This window comes from Hyaena hyaena, unplaced genomic scaffold (genome assembly GCF_003009895.1).
Source record: "Hyaena hyaena isolate Hyena2069 unplaced genomic scaffold, ASM300989v1 scaffold_60, whole genome shotgun sequence".
Taxonomy (NCBI): Eukaryota; Metazoa; Chordata; class Mammalia; order Carnivora; family Hyaenidae; genus Hyaena; species Hyaena hyaena.
The window spans coordinates 2683179-2702736 of NW_024080692.1; the positions used below are offsets into that span (position 1 = coordinate 2683179).

General features: G+C 41.9%; 1 protein-coding gene across 1 annotated transcript in view; it reads left to right on the plus strand.

The window, feature by feature from the left end:
- Positions 1-19558, plus strand: part of PHACTR1 (phosphatase and actin regulator 1) — a 573363-nt gene that overhangs the window by 66652 nt on the left and 487153 nt on the right. The window lies entirely within an intron of this gene.

Genomic DNA, 19558 nt, shown 5'->3' on the forward strand with positions numbered 1-19558 from the left:
GAGGCAATTTTACTTTGTGGATTATGGCCATTTATCACAGAGTAAATCTTTGCCAGATCCTTGCAAAAGGAATAGAGCACTAGGAATCTTCTACCTTTGCCTAGAGCCCTCTCCCCAGAGTCAAAGCCTGGAGTACCTCCCTGGGACCTCTATTTGCCTGCATAATGACCTCCTCTGGGCAAGAAATCAACAAATGCATGCCCTAGCAAGTCCTTTTCTAGGCTGCCTTCCTTGGGCTTTGCATACATTCATTCAAGGTGCCTTAAGGTCATCTAAGCACTGTGAAGCAAAAGTTAAGGAAACCGGTCTACAAAACTCTAAAAACACATGCAAATCTTAAAGGAACGTTTGCTGAAATACTACAGTGCATACTGACCCTTGCTCCATCCCTGTCTTCCTCTGTGTGATAAGTGGTTTTAGAGGACAGAAAAACTGGGCAAAGGATGGAATGAATTATTTCATCTTTATCTCCTTCCTGCTCATCTAGAGAAGGACACTTGGCACAGTTTGTCACTCACAGGAATGTCAGGCAAATTGCTGGGATTTGTTACCACCACTGCTGTCGAGGTCTTCCATTCCTTTTCCCTCCCCTGGGGGAGACTGCCGGGCTTGAAGAATGAAAATTCCTCAAGTATTTTGGAGTCCCTCCTATATTCTGTATCCGGACTCAGGAGACGCCCCCCTCCCCATCACTCACTTTCTGCCTCTGGGACAATTGCTTCACTGTGAATGCTTTGTTCTATGATATTTAAAAAAAAATTTTTTTTAATGTTTTATTTATTTCTAGGAGAGAGAGAGAGAGACAGCGTGAGCAGGGGAGGGTCAGAGAGAGAGGGAGTCACAGACTGAAACAGGCTCCAGGCTCTGAGCTGGCAGTCAGCACAGAGCCCGACGCGGGGCCGCGAGATCATGACCTAAGCGAAAGTCGGACGCTTAACCGACTAAGCCACCCAGGCACCCCTGTTCTATGATATTTTTGAAGGTGGAGAATCCCTTGTGTCATTGAGGAGAAAGTTTCTGATTGTTCCTTCACCACGCATATATTCATTCTACCCAGTATGTGAGCCTTTGGTGACAAAACCATTTTCAAAACCATGTTCACTCTATGAAAGCAGTGGCTTCTGTCTTCAAATGTATGGCAAGCTATTTATTTTCCAAACCAACCAACAAGCGTTCTGGTGTTACCCAGTGCAAAAGAACATGTCCATCAAGAGTGCTCACTGGTAGCTAGGTATTTTTCTTTTGGAAGGAATAGAAAATCTCAATTTCGTCGTTTCAATTCATGGGAGACTGTTTTAATGCAAAGTGTAGCTATAGAGCAGCCCAAGAGTAATCACTGTCTACAGCCCCCCAATGTGGGCCCCCCAGGACTGGAGCAGTTCTTTCCCACCTCATTGCTGCTTCAGCCACAGATGTTCGTGACTTCTGGCCATCTCTTCTTTATTCCCGGAGCAAGGTGAACAGGAAATTTGTATTCTTCTTTCAGTTAACAAAATCCCAAGTGAAAGAATGCATTTGTCCTAACAAATGAATATCGACTCTGTTGGGGCTGACCTGTTATACCAAGTCATGTCAGGATTCTGGTCAACCTAAGTGTTGGCAGTCAAGTACCCCTTCTTAGTCTCGTTCATTAGATCTGGATGTTTCAAACGGCACAGAACATGAGCCTGCACCAGGCATTGCCTGTGGCTGCTTTCTCCAGCAAGGCATAAGGGCAAAGTTATTGTCCTCAGAGAGTACATTAGAGGTGGCACGTACCATGACTAAACCCCTCGGTGTAACACCAGGCCATAACAAGACTGTATTCACAAGGACAAAATGTAATCATCTTGTGTTTCCAATGGACTGAAAAACAAAAATCTTTTCCACCTAAGGCTCTCAATCCAGTATTTTTCTTTTCGTGAACTTGGATTGTGATGGCACATGGGATAATTATAGAAAGGGTAGTAGTAACAATTTATAAGAACTGAAAGATGTGCTTAGCCTTTAGGGAATGTTAGCTAAGTCTGGATAGTGGCCAGCAGTCGAATTTAAAAAGAGGACTACTATTAATTAGGCAGGCAGAGTAACAGAAAAGAATGATTCTGGATAGCATCCTGATGATAGGAAGTGAGAGGCTGGGCAGCTATCAGAAGGAAGAATTATCCAGTAGACACAGTCATTATCTTAGTGCCTATTTTTTTATGAAATATATAGCCGCTGGAAATCCAGTTGGGAGATAGCCGGGGGGGGGGATATTTACATTCAATTTGTATCATTTTTGGATTTATATATTTACAGTGCTCGGCTATGAGCGTTCCTGATGAACTACAGCCTTCTGTATTTCACATAACTGTGTTTGAGGCAGAGCAAATGAAATACGTTCAGTCTACATGCGTTATGAGCCGCACTGTGGACTGAAAAGGCAAGGCTGTCAGTGGTTTGTTGCTTTGCTTCTAGGTTGTCTGTGTAATGTCAGGAGCCTTGGTTACTAGTGTGTTGTCACGTCGTCTCCCTGTATCCCTTGTCCAGGTGGGCAGCTCTGGACGCACAGGTGTTTTTGTGTTGTGCATTTAGGCAGGTAACTAGGAACACTCTGTGTGCAGGTCAGATGCCTCACACCCACAAAAATCAGATCCATTCTGGATTAGAGTTGGCTCCAAGTGTAAGAATTCAATTTAATAACATAAATGTTTTTCGTGTGCCTAATTAGAGACAAATTCTTTGCTCTCCCTGTGCTCTGAAATATATGGGCCACAGTGGCAGCTGAAGTGCCATTGTTAGGTGACAAAGCAATGGGAATGTGAATGGATTTTGCCTATGGTCTCATGACCATGAGATAACCTTGTACGTCAAGTTTAGTTTTAAACTCATCTTGTTATAGTCCAAACCGCATGGATTTTTCAATGTAATAAACACATATTTATAGTCATCATGTGCTTGGCGCTTTGATAAGCAAATCTGCAGTGGGTTCCAAAATAGCATTTGTCAGCGTCAAGGAGCTTTTGATCAAATTACGGAGAAAGACAATCATAAAAATCACAATTGCCATAGCATTGAACATTTGTTGCATGTCAAATTGTTTTAAATGTATTTCTAGCCATATGCAAAAATACTATAAATTATTTTCTTGCTTTCATAAAGGAAAAAAAATGGAATTGGTGGGGTTAAGTGACAAGCCCAAGTAACCAGGTAGAAGATTCAAATTTAGGTTATCTGAATTTAAACCCACATTTTCCTATTATATGATGATCAATAGGCAAAGTAGTGAAATAATAAATAACAGTTATGTGAGGCATTGCTCTAGGAAGTCTGAGAAAGGAAAGATCAACACAAGAGGTCAATTAGTCCTATACTTGCTTGATAGCCTTTATAGGAGATAGTGCTAGGATGAACACATACATGCACATGATCACACACACACACACACACATACACACACATCTATACACATACATACTCATAAATATGATGATATATACCTAGATATGCTTATACACACATACACATATATGATGATATAAATCTGAAATGTAGATACACACATACACATACACACATATTAGAGAAAGAGAAAGCAAAAACTAAACTCCTTTTAGGAGTTTATAGTCTAAGAAGAAATACCCATGCCATACCCATGAGAAAAGAATGCACTTCATGAGAGCTGACGCATAGACCAGCACTGAGCTTCCCCCACTAAAGCTGCCTGTGTTGCCAGCAGATAGAAGGGCCCCTGTGTCCACCTTAGTGGGCACCACTGCTCTAAAGGAAAACAAAAACTTTTCATCTTAATGTGGTTTCTCCCCTGCCTCTGGGTACTCAAAAATATTAACATGCTGATGTGAGAGACTGTATGTTCTTCTCCAGTAAACAAGACCTTGGTTATAATAGTTTGGCGACACACCCTTTAGCGTCTTATATACAACACAAGTTTCGATTATAAAGGAATGTGACTGGTTTTCTTATGCTACTCATAAACTTATGATAGTCCAAAACCAGGAGCTTCTAGTTGTACTGGGTGTGTGTGTATGTGTGTGTGTTAGACCAATGCCAGTATTATAAATGCATAGCTCTCTAAGGTGATTCTTTTGAATAGGAAAATAATTCCTAGCACAAATTCTGATATTTTGTTAATAATCAATTTCAAAGTAGGGCACCTGGGTGGCACCACTGGTTAAGCATCCAACTTCAGCTCAGGTCATGATCTCACGGTTCGTGAGTTCAAGCCCCAGGTCGGGTTCTGTGCTGATAGCTCAGAGCCTGGAACCTTCAGATTCTGTGTCTCCCTCTCTCTCTGCCCCTTCCCTACTCATACTCTGTCTCTCTCTGTCTCAAAAATAAACAAACATTTAAAAAATTTAAGTAATGATCAATTTCAAAGCATCAAATATGGGGCTTAATACAGTCCAGAGTGTGATGTTTGCTATGTAATTGGACCTAAGCTTCAGGAATCAGTATTTAAGTAAGTATTTAAGTCAGTATTTAAGTAAGAATAGCAGAGAAAATATTGAACGGCCCGTTTCTGGAAAGTGTCACTTGTTAGCGGTGGTACATATGTGCTTTCGGGCTGTTTGGGATCCACATGAAGTGACAGATTCCGTTGCCACACTATTTGAAGTAGTTAAGTGTCAAAGAAGTTAGCCACCTGGAAATTGTGGCTTTGAAGTTGAGTTCAAAATGATAGTTGTTTCCGGAACACGAGAGCCAAGACCTTCAGTGCCCGCCATCAACAATCTTGATAAAACTGGTCGTTTTGTTTGTCTCCTCTATTTTAAAAGCACTTAGCTAAGCCTCAGTGTCACAAAGATGGATACTTAAAATTAGGGTCATATATAAAAATATTCCATCTCTAAAATGACATGTTTTATATGTAACTACCAAGTTAAATCACCTGTGGTAATGAGTTTTGGGAAACAGAGGGGCAGTGGGACAGACATCATGCCCTGACTTCTGTAACTAAGGGAAAATTATAAGTTTTATCTAACTTCAGAAATGTTGGAAATAAGCTATTACAGCATGGGTGAAGTACTACACCAAAGAAAATAGTTCACTTAGTGAAGCAGTTGAAAAGCGTGACTATTTTCCAATTGACTGAAAAAGAGATGACTTGAATGGACAGTTTTCATGGATATTTAAATAGGAGGGAGCTTAGAGATTACCCCCTCATGTGATGAGTTGGGGCAATTGTGAGGTAGAAAGCTCAAGGTTGAATCAAGTGTTGATGCTAAGCTTTGATGCAAAGCCAGCAGCACTCATCAGCTTCTTTCTACTAATAATGTTATCATTTTAAGTTCAAACTTCATGATTATTATTGTGGCTTAGAACGTACTAGATATGAGATTAAAAGCAGGGGTAAAGCATGAGAATTTTGAATGTTGACTTAAACGCTCCATGGTTACCTTTCTTGGTAGTAAAACTCTTCTTTATAAAAAAAGATACCAGTGTCCTTCCAGGACTTGAATGTCAAAGGCAGGAGGGTGTTTTGTGGGGGCAGATTTTAATTTTACACATTCATAGCCAAGACTGGAAAAGTTATGATCCTGGCCAATGGTTTCTCAAGATACTGATGAAGAGAACAGTCAGAGATGTGTTGGGGAGAGTTAATTCTAACCTGCCTTTACACAAAGGCCAGGAAGGCTAAGAAAGAGGCCACTTTGCTTCTAATTAAGTCAGGCTCCTCCACCAAGCTGGGAGATCCTGCTCAGAATCAATCTCATGGTTGGCTGGGGTCGAATGCTAAATCACAGCTCTCCTCCTGGAGGGATTCTAGCAGGAACAAGGCTCATGTGTTGACCATAGCCTACGGAGTCCCAGGGCTTTTACCAATTGCATTGCTCTACCCAGAGTGACCTTTCTAGACAGGAACCAATATCTCAGCCTCTCAGGATGAGTAAGGGTGTCAAACATAGAAACCATGGCCTTCCACCTCTATCCTGGCTTAAGCCTGAGGATTCAAGAGGGTACTTGGGTCCATTAGCAGCAGATTCGAGCAAAGTAGATGAGAGAAACTGAGCACTGTCAAAGCCACAGCTCCCCTCTGCAAGTTCCCCCACTATATCAGCTGGTGTAGCTACTCACAATATTTTCAGTTTGTACTATTTAGCAAGGTGTGGGCTTTGCAGAAATGAAACCCCTTCTCCTTTTTCCAGAGACTATAAGCAAGAGAGGAGTGTTATCTTTTCAGAGTTATTGTTCAAGATTTTGAATGACCTAGCAATGATGTACAGAGTCACATACTTTTAATGAGGACCTCATAGGGTGATGGAGAGAAATGAAATATAACAAGCGAAAGCATGTCATCAGGACTTTGAGGACATGTGGGGCACAAAATTTTGATGCAATGGTATTTCATGTTGATACGCTGTTATGATTTTTAGGTGGCACAAGATACCAATATTAATTCATATTGGTTATTATTCTTACATGTCAAAGTATTAATCAAGGGAAGAATTGGTTATCAGAGAATATAAATTAATTGGACAGAGAAGAGTGGCCAAGGCCTCTTTGGATGGCATTGAGTGCATAATATTTTAGAGTTCATTTATAAGAACACCAAACGAATTTAAAGCACTGTATCTGCCTTCCAGGGGCTAATAGTTGCGGAGAGAGCTAAGACATGTAAGAGAAGAGTAGAGTACAGGCAGAATTTGATTAAATGCTGAATTCAGGTCCTAGAGAATAAATGCTTCAGCACATCTGCAAGGACAAAACAGGTAACATGAGTTGGACTTTGAAAGGAAGACAGGAATTGAAGAAGCAAAAGTATTTGGAGAAGAAAAGAAGTCACTCAAGAACTGAATAGCTGGGGGTGCCTGGGTGGCTTAGTCGGTTAAGCGTCTGACTTTTGCTTAGGTCATGATCTCGCGGTTCGTGGGTTCGAGCCCCGCGTCAGGCTCTGTGCTGACTGCCAGCTCGGAGCCTGGAGCCTGTTTCAGAGTCTGTGACTCCCTCTCTCTCTGACCCTCTCCTGCTCACGCTCTCTCTCTCTCTCTTAGAAATAAATAGAACATTTAAAAAAAACTTAAAAAAAAAAAGAACTGAATAGCTGGATTATATTTTTACTTGGTGAGGTTCTTGGGATGATACAAACCACCATTTTTTTTTTTGGTCTTCAATATCTGTGTTCTCATTTCCTCTTAAATCACTTGGGTTCACGTTTTTGCCTTCACACTTCCCTGATATTGCTTTTGCTGAGACCTCTAATCCCTTCCATCCTGTTAAATCTAAAGGCCAAGTCCTGTATCTTGTCTTTCTAGACCTGCAGCATCATTGGTGATGGTAGGACCCAGCCACCTTCCACTGGCAAACTTGGTGGTTTGTTGTGCCTGGTTTCCAGGGAAGCCTTTCTCTTGGTTACCCTCCAGAGTCACTGATAATTTACTCCTGATCTCCTTTTGAAACCCCTGATCTTTTACATTGGCCTGCCTCAGAGCTAGGTCCTTGGCCCTCTCTTCTCCATCTATACCAACTCTTTTGGGGTCTCATCTGGTCTCACGATTTTAAATACCAAGTATGCAGAGATAACGTCCAAATTCATGTTCTGAGCCAAGACCCTTCCAAACTCTGTAACTGCATATCTAACCACTCTTTGACATTCCTACCTAAATGTCCAGCATCTATCCAAAACTGAACTCCTCGTCTATGCCCGTTAAAATTTTGCTGTACCCTCAGCCTTTCCATCCAAGTTGATGACTATAGTCATCTTCCTGACTTGCTTAGTCTAAGAGCCTGAAGTCATTCTTGACTCTTTCTTTCTCTTATCACCTACATCTGGAAATGTTAAAAGAAATTTCTAGTGTCTGACCACATCTGTCCACTTCTACTGGTACCACTTTGGTTCAATAACACCATGATATCTCTCCTGGTTCATTCTAATAGCCTTCAAATAAATCCCTGTTTCTGCTTTTTCCTCACTAGAGTTCTATTCCCAAAGCAGAAGCCAAAGTGATCTTTTAAAATGAAAGGCCATGTCCACTTATCTGTTCCAAAACACCTTACTCATTCCCGGTTTCTCTTGGAGTAAAAGCCAAAATCCTTACAATGACCTGCAGGGCCTTCACGGTCTGGGACCCTGTTACCTGTGCCTTGTCCCCTCAAATGGATCTACTCAGCATTCTCTCTGATCCAGCCACAGTGACCTCCCCTCTTTATTCGAACATATCAGGTAAGTTTGCACATCACAGTCTTTTTGCTGACTGTTTTCCTGTGTCTGGAATGCTGGTCCACCATATATCACATGGCTCACTCCCTCACCTTCTTCAAGTACCTGCTCAAGTGTCCTTCACCTCAGCAAGGCCCCCCACAACTCTTCCATTTTAAATTGCAAACTACTTGCCCAATCCCAGCTTATATTGTTCACCATCTGTATCGCTGACAAAATGCAAGCTCCATAAGACCAATGATCCTTGTCTGTTTGTTTAATGAGAAAGGCCACATAGCTGTGCCCAGCAAGTATTTGCTGAATGAAAGAGCAGAGACTGGCAATGGCTAATTTATGGAAAGACGGTATTATTGACCATCCATGGGATGGATCAAAGAATCTGAAGGAAGGTGATGAACTAGGCTTTGATAGAGCCTGGAACCCATCTCCTCCAGTCTCCACATCAGGCTAAATTATGACCTCCATTTGGATCAAGGTCGAAATTCCAGAAAGAGAGCTCTGATTGGCCTAAATTGGTCAACTGCCCAGCCATTGGCCAGGGGAGTTTGGGGCAACTTGATGGACCTTTCTATCCAAACTGGCTCCAATGGGGAAAGAACAGTTTCTCCCTTTAAAATCAGTGTGCTGTTATTTTTAAAAGGAGAATGAATAATGAGCCAACACAATAGGCAACTTATTCAGTAGCCATTCAGCCAACATGGGTTGAGCACTAACTATATTATGGGATGCTCAGAGCGGGGCGCCTAGGAGGGACTGTCACATAAGCAGTTACATGCTATACAAAAGGCTAACCTTCTATGGTGATATGAAAAGCAAAGGACTACCCTCTGGAGTGAGGGAGAAGAGAAGTAAGTGAACGATTTTAGAGACCATGAGGTGTTTCTTTATAGAGAAGCTCAGCCTTTCATCCTTCAGTCCTGACACCTATGGCTGCTGAAGGGTTGCTGGATGGGAGCCTCTTTCAAGGCAGTTTGACATACTTCCTCTTGTTCTCTCCCTGGGATGGAGGAATATATTTAAGGAATTAGATCCGCTCAAATAGCCAGAGATGAATAAGACCCCAGGAACTTGTCACTCATCTCACTTCCTCCACAATGGAAGTGACCTGAGCAAAGCTTTACAGTGAAGTATGAACCTGGTGTTCTCAGGGAGGAGTGAAGAGACCAGACCTTTGGCAAAAGCAGGTGCTCACTCATCCACCTCAGGAAAGAGGCCGAGGAAGAGGCAGAGGAGTCAAATGGCTGGATGCACTGGCAGACAAGGCTTGACGCCGCCTACTTGGGAGAGTTTCTTCACTTCTAGAAAAGTCACCTCTAGAATGAAAAGAAAATGTGCCAGAGCCATAACCTTCATTCAGAAGATCAAATGAGGGCATGAGTTACCAGGTGTAGAATGACCAGCACTGTGCCCTGTACCAAATAAGCAGCCACCATGTTTCTGTTCCCCGTGTATGTTTGCTGAGCACCTCTATTTTTAGGTGCAGCAATGGCGAACGTGGAAATATATTGCCCTTCTTCTGGGAGCTATGCCACGGTAAGAAAAGCAGATAGTAAGTACATGGTAGGTTTCATAATATGCAGATGGTGATAGTGTCATGAAGAAAAATGGATAGAAGATAAAGGAGCAGAGATGGGTGATAGTTACTATAAAGATTGGTCCAGGATTCAAGAGTCTCTCATGGTTTGCCTCTCTCCCTTTCCCCCACCATTTCCGCCCTTGGGGGGGAGGGGGGGATGGGCATGGAGGAGGGCACTTTGGGGATGAGCACTGAGTGTTATGTAGAAACTAATTTGACAATAAACTATTTGTAAAAAAAAAAAAAAAAAAGATTGGTCCAGGAAGGCTTCTCTGACAGTGACTTTCAAACAGAGACTCAATGGAGATTTTAATATATGCATGTATGTATAAATATATGAAAGTAGGTGTAGGCATTTATTTGTATGTGTATATTTACATTTATATATATGTATATATATGCATAATAGGTTAGAAATCAGAGAATAAAGAGTTCTGACATCATCCTGAAAAAATAAAAACTGCAGAATAATTTTTATTTCTGAGAGGGGCCCATGGATGGCTCAGTCGGCTAGGCATCTGTCTTGGGCTCAGGTCATGATCTCACAGTTCGTGAGTTTGAGTCCCACATCAGGCTTCGTGCTGACAGCTGAGAGCCTGGAGCCTGCTTCAGATTCTGTGTCTCTCTCTCTTTCTGCCCCTCCTCTGATTGTTCTCTGTCTCTGTCTCTCTCTCAAAAATAAATACACATTAAAAAAGTGGAAAAAAAAAAGTAAAATTTCATATTTCTGAGAAAACTCAAATACTCTAAAATTCAAATGCTGCAGACATTACATTCATGCCATATATTTAAAGCTATTTATAACTGAAAATTTCAGTGTTTTGTGTCTTAGGAATTAGTCTGTTATGATCCTGTTCTTCCCATTTTTGTTCAAAATCCTGAAAATATAACTTGGGGCTAGGATTCTTTTGAACTCTGAGGCTTCATACACTCCATTAAAATGGAACTCAAGATTTAAGGGTATTAAACAGAGCTGTACATTCTTGAGCTTGATATTCCCACTGTATTTGTTCCTTAAATAAAAGCTTTCTTGAGGGAGCAATCATCAAAGGAATTCTGAAGCTTTTCTATCTTGACTACACCTACGTGTTTTCTATTTTTGGCAAGCTCCCTCTAGTCAAAAACATGCTTAGATTTTAGATTTTTCTTGTTCCTAGTGAAGATCATGAGATTTGTCATTTTAATTTTATCTTCAAAATTGTATTTTTCCCTTAAGGTCATTATCAATTCTTGCCCCATGTTGGAAAGAAAGAGGGACGGAGGGAGGGAAGAGGGGAGAGAGAAAGAGAGAGAGAGAAGAAGGAAGGAAGGAAGGAAGGAAGGAAGGAAGGAAGGAAGGAAGGAAGGAAGGAAGGAAGGAAGAGAGGGAAGAAGGAAGGAAAAGAAAGAGCTAGAGGATGAAAGAAAGAAAAGAAAAGGATAGAAAGGAAAAGATGAATATTAAGGATCATTCACATTAAGTGCTTCAGCCTGTGTTGCAGTATTTCTCAAGTTCTCTGATCAAGGTTATTAAGTTGGATTTTCATGAGTTTTAGAATTAAAACTGAACATATGTCAAGTGTTTCCTTGTGTGGCAGTTGGCAACCATTCCCACCAGTACTGGGAAAACTCTAGAGTTTTATTGGGTAATAAAATCTTGGGACTGCAAAGCTTTGTATATAATTTGTCCCTTATTCAGGTTGGTTATTTTTTCCATGACTGGCATTTTTTAAAGAAAGCCATTTGGCAAGGGACAAGGGTTAACTGAATGAGATAGCGTAGGATTTCAGTTCCTGTGTCTATTTCTCCATCCTTCTTGTATATCAAGTGAACAGAAGGAAAATGTATTATCCATTCTTTGAAAAGAAATGCAAAATCACAGAGAGAAGAAAAATTTTATGAACCTTTGAGCTGGGAGACAACTGGTGCTCCAAATTCTGATTATATTGATTAAGAAACCAAACCCAGATAGGTGGAGTGACTTTTTAAAGTTAATTTAGTGGTAGAAGCTGCATCAGAATCCAAGATTTGTTGTTACCAACCTACTGGTGTTTCAACCATAATATTCTACTGTCCAAAGTCAAGGAAAAAATATATGGCATAAATCAGCTTTCTAGAGACATACTCACATTTCTGTTTTCTTTAATGGGGCATGACTTGGAGAGGCATGAGTGACTCAGTTAAGTATCCGACTCTTGATCAGTTAAGTATCCGACTCTTGATCTCAGCTCAGGTCTTGATCTCAAGCTTATGAGTTCAAGGCCCACACTGAGCTCCATGCTGGCCATAAAGCCTACTTATAAAGGGGGAAGGGCATCAAATTTCCCATGTAATTAATATCACTTTCCCAAAACTTCCTCCCCACTACCCTATGGCAATTAGTAACCTAAGTGAGAATTCACCGTGAAAGGCAGAGTTTGAAGTCAGAGAGTCTTGGACTTGAATATGGGTCAGCCACTTAGCAGCTGTGTGGCCTTGGAAAAATAAATTACCATCTCTGAGCTTCACCCCATTTGGCCTACTTCTGAGGACAAAATAAAACACGCCACTTTGTAAAATGGTTAGTCCACTTCACACACAGTAGACCCTCAAGTATGAGACATCCCCCTCCCCCTTTAACTCACAGATTAATCAATATAGTAAGAGACTAAACTAGGAACAGATGACAGTGATAGCTTGATAACCCTTCAATGGGGTACTGCTGAAATGCTCAGGGTATCCTTGCTTTATCCTGAATAAAGATAAAGAATATGACAGGTAGAGCAGATGTGTTTGAATAGGAAAATCGCTCACCAGGCAGACAGGGGTAAAGAAGAAAATTCCAAACCAAAGGAACTGCTTAAACAGACCACAAACCTGAATATAGTGGGCAGAGAACAGCACTGTTCAATAAAAATAAATGCACCTAAAATTCCTAGTAGCCACCTTTTTAAAAGATAAAAGTGGAAAATAATTTCAAGACTTTGTTTCACTTCCTGTAATATATATCTGAAATGGTATGTATCAACATGTCCTCAATATAAAAAATTAATGAGATATTTCACATTCTTTCCCCATATGGAGCTTTTGAAATGTGGTGTATATTGTCACTTACAGCACATCTCAGTTCAGACTGGACACATCTGAAGTGTACAGTAGCTGCATATGACTGGTGGCTGCCCTAATGGACACACTGATCTAGAACGGCAGGTGTGGGGAGGGGGAAGAAGCTTAGGGACAGGCAGGAAGGCAGGGACATGATGACAGGGAGCCTTGCAGGCGAGTTACAGAAATGGACTTGACATTTGTAAGTAAGAGAGTTATATAACCACATCTGTAATTTACAAAGATCGGCTGGAGGAGAGGGGGTTTGAGAGAAGGACCAGCCCTGAGGGGCTGTCTAGGTAGATTATTGCTTCTCATATTAGTGTGCACATGGATAAGCCCGGAATCTTGTTAAAGTACAGATTCCAATATTCTAGGTCTCAGATGAGACCTGAGCGTCTGCATTTCTTTTTTTTTTTTAATGTTTTATTTATTTCGGAGAGAGAGAGAGAAACAGCATGAGCAGGGGAGGGTCAGAGAGAGAGGGAGACACAGAATCCGAAGCAGCCTCCAGGCTCTGAGCTAGCCGTCAGCACAGAGCCCGACGTGGAGCTCGAACCGACAAACTGTGTGATCATGATCTGAGCTGAAGTTAGATGCTTAACCCACTGAGTCACCCAGGCACCCCTGAGAGTCTGCGTTTCAAAGGAGCTCCCCAGTTGATACTCAAGCTGCCAGTTCATGGATGGAACTTTGAGTATCAAGGATGTAGAATAAAAACTGAAAAAAAAAAAATGTAAAGGATACTTTTGCCTACAGACTAGCAAGAACCATTAATAAATCATCAAAATGCAAACAAATGCCAGGAGCTCTATATAGTCCGGAACTAACTACTTAGCACTAAGCCCCTTTTGAAGTCCCCCCACACCTCCCTTCTCTGGGAACTAGCTGTGTCAATTAAGGATGTGAATGACAACCATTATCTTGCATTGCAATTTTGTTAACCTTACCAGGAAGCTTATTAATTCATGTTAAAAGGATAAAGACATTTGGAGCACAAACTGCCTGTGATTTAATGCTCCTGGGAAAGAACATTTTGATTCACGAATAAGTTGGAAACCACAGGACTGTAACAAAATTGCCCACATAAAAGGTTGGATGTATGATTAATGGGTCCTAGTGTTTGACACAGGGAACATGCCACCAAGTAATGAGTTGGGGAAGGAAAATGACAACAAAACCAATAAATTTTGGTTTGGAGAGTCCCATCGTGGTTTTGGGGTTTCTTTTATTCAATATACTTTATGCCACCACATTTTAGAGGGCAAAGTAAATGAGCCCATTAGGTTGACTTTCCCCTCTTCCTTTCTTTTTTCTTTTTCCTTTCTTTCTTTCTTTTTTTTTTTTCTTTTTGGCAGATGAGAGAATTTTCCTCAGGGAAAATTCCTGATAGAAAATTTGTCTTCGCTTAAACAGAATTTATAGGCATTTTAGGAAAATGAATCTTCATTTTAGGACATTCATTTTGGGAAAAAGAATCTTCAAGTTCACGGAGAAACATAAGTCATTGTTCTCCAAATTCCATAAAGATTCCCAAATGATTCTTGGCCATTCAGTGAAGCTAAGTAAATCAAGAATGCTACATTAGAAGAATTCCAGCGTGTACATTGGGAATGCAAAGAGTTAAATGGTATAACTTACTTAAAGTTTGCCAAGGTCAACAAAGTTGATTTTTCTTCTTGATGAAGTTGAAAGAACCTCAGAAGGAAGGGGGAAAAACAGCATTTAGGAAATATATGGGGGGGAGCCTTAATTGCTATAATTACTAAATATACGCATTTTCTTCTATAATATTTCGAGTGCCCTCTGACTTAAGTAAGAATGTGTGTGCTTTTTGGTTTAGAGTAGTTATGTATCAAATCCAATTTGTATACAAACAGTTTGGACAAGAGAACATTTTCCTTTTCCCAGGGTGTGCTACTTGGAAGAGGGCTTGATGTCCGGTACCCTTATATTGCTGCCTCATGGACCTAGTGCCCAGTACAGACTGGCCTGGCTACAGCGCCTCCCCTGCCCACTGACTGAGGGCTAGGACAAGGCCCTCATAGCCACACCCTACACAGCAAGATGGGTATTTAAGAGGCCTCTGCAGGGGTGCCTGGGTGGCTCAGTCGGTTAAGCATCTGACTTCAGCTCAGGTCATGATCTCACGGTTTGTGGGTTTGAGCCCCATGTCGGGCTCTGTGCTGACAGCTAGCTCAGAGCCTGGAGCCTGTTTCAGATTCTCTGTCTCCTTCTCTCTCTGCCCCTCCCCCCCCAATAAATATTAAAAAACAATTTAAGAGGCTTCTGCAGAATGACCACAGCATATGGATGCCTTGATTTTTTTAGACACGTGGTACTCAATCAATAACAAATTGTCTTCTGATCTTCAATTTCTGGGTGAGGTTCCCAACATACCCACTAGGCATTGGTGCCCAGAGTTTCCACAAATACCTAAGGAGAGAAGTACAGTAGGAAGAATAGTTTAGGTAAATAAAGGTAGAATCATGAAAAGAATGCTCATGGGGACTTAATGACAAGCAAACAGTGGGACACTCCAAGGCTTGTGTCCACAGGCAAGGTTGAAGCAAGAACAACAAGAAGAATCTAGTATCTATATTTGTCCATTGCATTCCACACTCTGGGCTGACACCTCTGCAAGATTCGCAGGCGTTCTGCACACCAATGCCAAAGGCCAGCTATCACCACTTCCACTTTACAGGAAAGAAAAGTGACTCAAATACCAATTAAGTTACTCAAGGGCACAAGTGCTTTCGTGGAAGCACCAGACCTTAGGTCTGGTATGTCATACTTGGAGAAGCCTAGGAAAAGCCCAGCGGTGGGCTGGCATGCAGGCCTGCATATATAGGGTAGGGGAGAGGAGGCAGAAAGGGGGAGCGGGGAGGTGAGAGCAGAGTGAGTAATAGCAGAATTTGACCTGGGGACAGAAGAGCTGATCTTGCAAGTCCTGAGTCCTTACAGGAGTCGTGGATGTGACTAGTCCAGCCTGATGCATCCAATAGACAGGAAGACAGATTGATGGGATCAAAACCTGCCGAAAATTCTGTAGCATCCAGCTTGCAGGCAGCCAAGGGGTCCTCTCAGAAGCTCCTGGAATAAGGGTGTATAACAGAGATCACCCCCCCAAAAACAGCTATCCATTCATGTATGCTGTTATGTAGTAGTTCAAGGACAAATACCTTCACTGAATTCTCAATCAGGCAATCAGTACCTGTTATCCACGGGCCCTTCACAGTTTTGTTTGGTTGTTTTTTAAATTTTATTTTAGAGAGAGAGAGACAGAACACACAAACGAGGGCAAGGGGCAGAGAGATAAAGAGAGAGAGAGAATCTCAAGCAGATTCCACACTCAGCATGGAGCCTTGTGCAGAACTTGACCCCACAACCCTGGGATCACGACCTGAGCCGAAATCAAGAGTCAGATGCTCAACCAACTAAGCCATCTCCAGGCAGGCTGGCCCTTCGCAGTTTGATAACTTCAATGGCTCTAACCATGGGACATGCAACTGAAAGATAATCAATCATTCATTACTTCTTTTGATAAATAATTCTTTTTTTAAATATTTTTATTTTTATTTCAAGGAGAGAGAGAGACAGCGTGAGCAAGGGAGGGTCAGAGAGAGAGGGAGATACAGACTCTGAAACAGGCTCCAGGCTCTGAGCTGGCAGTCAGCACAGAGCCCGATGCGGGGTTCGAACTCACGAACCGCGAGATCATGACCTAAGTGAAAGTAGGATGCTTAACCGACTAAGCCACCCAGGAGCCCCTTGATAAATAATTCTTTGAGCATCTTCTCCATGATATTCTGGGGCTGATATGCTAGTAGGGAACAGGGACAAACAAGAATAATGTAAAGGAACAACTGGATTGCTTCAGTGGAGACAGCATGTGCAGTAGGAGCGCAGGGGAAGTAGGTGTGAGCCTACCTGCCCCATGGCCAGTGGAGACCCTGGTCCAGCTCAGTCCACCTGTTGTATCAACCTCTTCTTAGACCCCCGGTCCCCTCCCCCCACCACACTGCAGCCACACACAGTGGCCTTTCTGTCTATCATAGCATCGGGCTCATTCCTACCCTGGGGCTCTGCACTGCTTATTCTCTCTACCTAGAACACTTCCTCTTAGACCTTCACAGGGCTGTTAGGTCTCAGCTCAAATGTCAAATGTCACTTGGTCAAAAGATCATTCCAGAAAACGATATTTAGAGTAACCTCCCTCTACCCTCAGTCTTGACTACATCTTGAGGACATTAACCACTTTCCCAAACATGCATACACCCTGTATACACATATATGTGAAGGGATCTGAGCTAATTACTGTATCTGTCCTCTGTGCCTGCCACCGTAATTAGCAGAGTCACCAGTCAAAACACACTCACTGAACGAGGGGGAGAAGAAGAGGGAAAAGAAGGAGGGAGGGAGAGAAGAAAGTAGAAGAAAAGAGGGAAGGTTTCACTGAAGAGAGCTGAGGTGTTTGGGTGGGTGTTTAGATAAGACAAGCAAGGGGGGAGGGAGGGTGGCCATGCCAGGGATAGAATGATAGAGGCGAAGTTCAGGTTGGGGAGTGGAAAGTACCACTGCCTGAGATGGTAGAGAAAGCCTAACAAGAGAGGTAAGAAGTTATTTGAGATTCCAAAAAATGAATGATTCAAAAAGCCAGTGAATATTAGAAGGGCATTCTGGGCTCTGGGCACAGCCCAGTTATCACTCCTTAAGTAAATTAAGTGTCATAGCATGACTGAGCTTAAGTATAAATGGCCAGTTTTGGGGCGCCTGGGTGGCTCATTAGGTTGAGCATCCAACTCTTGGTTTCAGTTCAGGTCACGGTCTCACAGTTTCGTGAGTTCAAACCCTGCATCAGGCTCTGTGTTGGCAGCATGAAGCCTGCTGGGAATTCTCTCTTTCTTCCTCTCTCTTCTTCCCCCACTTGCTCTGTCTCTGTCTCCCTCAAAATAAATAAATTGAAAAAAGTTAAAACGGCCAATTTCAAGGCAATGCTGAGTTGACAGTGCCAACCGCTTACTTCTTGAGATTTTTTCGGAAAGAATGCACATCCTGTCTTCTAATGAAAGGATTAGTGACCTGTCTTGCATACTTTGGACAGTCACCTAAGAAGTCAGCATATTGCTGACAGGAAGCTGTCTTCAATGCTGGCTAATTTCCAGAGCATCCCTTGTAAATTTTGATGCCTAATTAGCATGTTGGCCCTGGCACAGGGTTAGACCAAATTCACATGGTTTCAAAACATCTATAGTTCATGCCCCTTTCCTGAATCTGTATGGTGGCTGGCCTCTCTGTTCTTTTATTCTAGTTCGTTGATCCTTCCTAACAAAAATTCTGCCAGTTCCACTTAAAAGAATATTCAGATTCTTCCCACTCTAAAAGTGTTCTCTTTTCTTTCCTTTGTGAAGATCTCCAGGTAGCACGTTGGAGCATTTCATTGACTTAAGACTATGTCAAATTGCAGAAAGGCTGAGTGACACCTTCTAAATGTCAGACTCTACCATAGTCACTTTTGGGAAAAGCAATATCCATTTTTTTAATTTGACCTTTCTTGGGAGCATGTTTGGTACATGTGATTCACTTCAGTTTTCCTCAAGTCCTCTCCATAAAAGATTTATAAACGGATCCCCACCAGCATGATATTTCATCATGATGCAACAGAAAGAATGTTTTACAAATGCCACCGTGTGATGAAAGTTAAGGCCATGCATCAAGCTGGGGTCACACTAGAGGTGGCATTCATGTAGAAAGAATTCATCTTCACAGCTTCTTATTTGATATCTCTGATATCTACCCAAGTCAAACTGCATATGTAGATGAGCCATTGTTCACTTTCAAAGCTAGAACCAGTTATTAGGTTTTCAAAATATTAGATATTTTTTCCACAATTTCTTTTCTGGGTGAAAAATAACTATGTTGTCTTCCTGCGACAATAGGGAAAACATCACTTCATGCTCCCTAAGTATCTCTAGTAACAACATTTGGAAGGATTCCCCAGGAAATGATAAAAACTAATTGTATTATTAGGGGGAGGGGATAAGAAGCCACCCCCCATCTCATAAGTCAGATTCCTTGGTAGAAATGGACATGTTACAGATTTCTGATATGTCAGTAATCTTGGTCCTGGCAAAGCTGGATGGCCATGTGGTCAGTCCTTATGATCACCTAGTGTGGATACTGTTTTCATCATGAGGTAACTTGAGTTTAATATGACCTTCAAAGTAGAGGAAAGGCGCTTTTGATAGGATTTTTCATAGCCAGACTTTGATTCAAGTGGCCATATATACTGAAAGGCGTAGAAGAAAACTGAAGATGATGCTGATAACGACAGTAGGGATAACTCAACTCATTGTTTTCTAATGCTATACCACATTATTCTGTGTTCTAGTTCACACACAAAAAGATTGCACGTACCTTGTTGATTTTATTTTTTTTATTTTATTTATTTTTATTTATTTCTAGGAGAGAGAGAGAGACAGCGTGAACAGGGGAGGGTCAGAGAGAGAGGGAGATACAGACTCTGAAATAGGCTCCAGGCTCTGAGCTGGCAGTCAGCACAGAGCCCGACGCGGGGCTCGAACCCACGAACTGCGAGATCATGACCTAAGCGAAAGTCGGACGCTCAACCGACTAAGCCACCCAAGCGCCCAACCTTGTTGATTTTAATCTTTCCATCAACACCATGTGCAAGCTTTAAAATCTTGTTCTTGTTTTCATTTTACTCATGAAAACATCGGGGCCAAAATGAAAAACAGACACTGCACTAGAACCCAGGT